The sequence below is a fragment of the Bison bison genome, unplaced genomic scaffold (assembly GCF_000754665.1).
Source record: "Bison bison bison isolate TAMUID 2011002044 unplaced genomic scaffold, Bison_UMD1.0 scf7180017864484, whole genome shotgun sequence".
Lineage (NCBI taxonomy): Eukaryota > Metazoa > Chordata > Mammalia > Artiodactyla > Bovidae > Bison > Bison bison.
The window spans coordinates 6,827,405-6,830,822 of record NW_011495044.1 but is presented as its reverse complement, the minus strand read 5'-3'; positions in this window follow the sequence as shown (position 1 = coordinate 6,830,822).

Here is a 3,418-nt window from a genome sequence, read left to right as displayed (position 1 = left end):
CCTGGGCTGCCTCTAGAAAGAGTGTTGGTGAAACACAGAGGACCAAGGACTCCCCGGAGCCACACTCTGGATCAGGAGTTGGGCCCATGGGCGCAAGCCCAGCTCTGGCCCCGACTCCTCACTGAGCCTTGGTTTTCCTGCCTGTACGGTAAGGACTGAACTGGCCCGTTAGAGAAGCTCCTTCTCTGAGAGTCACTATCCCCAGGGCTGGGAGCAAAGCTCTTGGAGTCCCGGGCAGAAAACCTCTATCCTCATGTTCCTCCCAGATGTCCTGGCCAGTGAGTTTATAAAAGGAATGCAAAGTAGTAGGGGACACCTAATGGGACCTCAGAAGAGCACCAGGACCCTCACCCAGAATGGTCGCCTCAAGGGTGGGGGAAGCAGAAATCAGCTCCTGAGTCTGGGGTCTCAGGGTCCAGCCCCTGAGCTCAGCACCACTTCTGCCTGCCTGGGTCTCAGGACCAGAGTCCAGACACAGCCCAGCTGGACCACAGGGAGCTGAGGAGCCACGGCCCACAAGGACGGGTGGTCCCTGCTAAGTCCCAGAGCAGCCCATCCCTTGGGGACCCATGGTGCCCGCTGGTCTGAGGGCACCCTTTGGGGTGGGCCCCAGACTCCAGTGGGTGCAGAAGACAGAAGGGCCTGAATCAGGCCATTTAAAGCTACGTCTTCCTCCCTGCCCCTGCCCACCTTGGTCTCTGTGACCCTGTATTTCCTTCCACTGTTACCTCAGGGGTCCTCCCCAGGAGTTGAACCTTTTTTCTAGGTGGGGACTGAGTCGGCCAAGGTGCTCAGACCAGGGGGAGTGAGGGGAACAGGCAGGGAAGTGGGAAAGACTGCGGCTCCATGTAAGCTCTGGGCTCTCCCTTCTGCACAGGTGGAACACAGCCAGCAGGGGTCCTGGGTGGGGCTGGGGGCTGGAGGCCCCCCTGGGATCCTGGCCGGAAGAGTGGGGCTGCTCACACCTGCACCCCCCGGCCCTGCAGCTGGAGCACCCGGGCCCGCAGGGCGCTGATCCCGCTGAGGAGGTCCTCCCGGTGTTCCGCCGATGAGATGCCCAGGCTCACCAGGTCCCTGGGAAGAAGGCTGGTCAGATCTAGCTGGCTCATCCCCACCGTCTTCTCTCCCTTCCACTCCACCCCGCCAGGGAACAACCCAGAATGAGGACAAGCTGGGCCTCCCATGCAGGCAGGGGCAGGGCCCCCCGGCTCCTCAGACTCACTGGGCAGTCATGGCGGCCACGGCCTCCAGGCTCCCATAGCCCGCAGCAGCGAAGCTGTCTTTGTAGCGGCCCAGGTCCAGGGCCTCCAGCCACGCGCCCACAGAGCCGAAGGAGGGGAAGGTGGAGAAGGCACGGTCCTCCAGGGGCGTGGGAGGCCTGGGGGCAGAGGGGTGGAGGAGCTGTGGTCAGTCGACAGTAGAGACCTGGGGCTCAGACCCAGTCGCTCTCCTGAGGAGCGACCATCTGAAAAAGGACAGGCGACGTCATCTGAGAAGATAACGGACGGGTCATCTGAGGACAGGCTATCTGAGAAGATGACCGAGTCCCAGGGCAGGCCTGGGTTCCAGGTGTTCTCAGAGCCAGGCGGGGGTTCACGACACCAGGGCAGGTGGAGAGGCTGTACAGGAGCCAGCTAAAGGCACCGGGAGGGTCTGGAACGGTCTGGGGTAGGATATACGCAGGTGAGCTGGGGAGGTGACTTGTATTATCCGAACTGCAGATTTGTTAGGACTATCACCACATTTACTTACGTGGTCACTGGACCCGGGATACATGGGGCAAAACCCAGGACAAGCAGAAATGACTGAGATGAAAAGCTGTATGTGCCTAAGGCGGGTGGGGTATTAGATCTGCCTGGGGCACCTGAGCGAGCAGTCATATCTGCACGGGTGGGGTAGGACAGGTGGGTGTGGTACATGGGTGGGAGGGCATGCATGGACAGCTGAGGGTTCGGCTGTATCGGTACAGTTGGGAAGGCACCTGGCACAGGTGAGGTGGCGCCATACCTGGCACAGGTGGTGTCGGCACACCTCGGGGGCTCTGGGTCCTGCATCATCTTGCTCAGGAGGCCGTGGATCTGGGAGAACCTGGGCCGCTCACCCGGGTCCTTCTGCCAGCAGTCAAGCATCAGTCGGTGCAGCGGGGAGGGGCAGTTCCTGGGCGGCGGCAGCCGGAAGCCATCCTCCACAGCCTTGATCACCTAGGCCGTGGCGGGAGAGGGGAGTGGTGGGCAGACAGGAGGTTTTAGGTCCCCCAGTACACACACTTACCCCATCCCCAGGAAGACTCAAATGGTGGCCAGGCCGGGACTGGAAACAATAGACAGTGAAGAGGGGCCTGGGGCTAAGAGGTCAAGGGTTCATGGGCTGAGGTCAGGGAGCTGGGGCCTGAGGTCAGAGGGCAACAGGATCGGAAAGCAAGGCACTGGAGCCACCACAGTCACTCACATCTTGGCCAGACATGTCCCAGTAGGGCCGCTCCCCGAAGGCCATCACCTCCCACATGACGACACCGAAGCTCCACACGTCGCTGGCGGAGCTGAAGTGACCAAACTGAAGCGTCTCGGGGGCGGCCCACAGCGCGGGGCTCCGGCCACTCTGCGGGCAGGCGGGCCGGCCACTCAGGGGCAGGAGGGGCCAGAGTTGCAGCCAGCGTTCCCCACCCACAGAGCACCACGGGATCCTACCCCACCTGCCATGCCCGCAGCTGCTCATCTAAGGGAGAACCCACAAGGGGACCGCAGGCGAGGCCCATGCTGGCACGGACAGCTGGAGGGAGGGGCGGGAGTCAGGGAGAAGGGGGATGTGGGGAAGGGCTCCCTCACCATGGTGGTGTAGACCGCCTCTGCTCGGTCCCGGGGGCCCCGGCCGAAGCCAGAGATCTTGCAGACAAGCTCGCTGCTGACCAGCACCCGGCGTGCAGCCAGGCCCCGGTGGACGTAGCCCATTTCCGACAGGTACTTCATGGCTGACGCCAGGCCGGGCAGCAGCCCCATCAGCTGTGCGGCCACCAGCTGGCCCTCATGCCGCTGGGAGGGAGGAGGAGATGGAGGCCCGGCTGCACCCTCGCTTCCCTGGTGCTTTGTGACCCCAGGGAAGTCATGGCCTTCTCTGGGCTTCAGTTGGCCATGTCACCTGCCAGATCAGCCTGGCCAGAGGGCATCTCTACAAAGGATGAGGCCAACCCCAAGTCCCACCAAAGGGAAAAGTGAGGGATCAAGAGAACCTCGGTCATCGGCACCCCCTGGGGCCCAGACCACTCACCCTGAGGAAGCCATCCAGGGCCCCATGGCTCATGTATTCGGTGACAATCATCAGGGTGCTTCCTGTGCTCAGGGAGGGGGACATATATGCTCAGGTGCCTGCTGCCCTCTGTGAGCACACGTGATCCCCACTCCCCGCCCCATGCCAAGGTGGC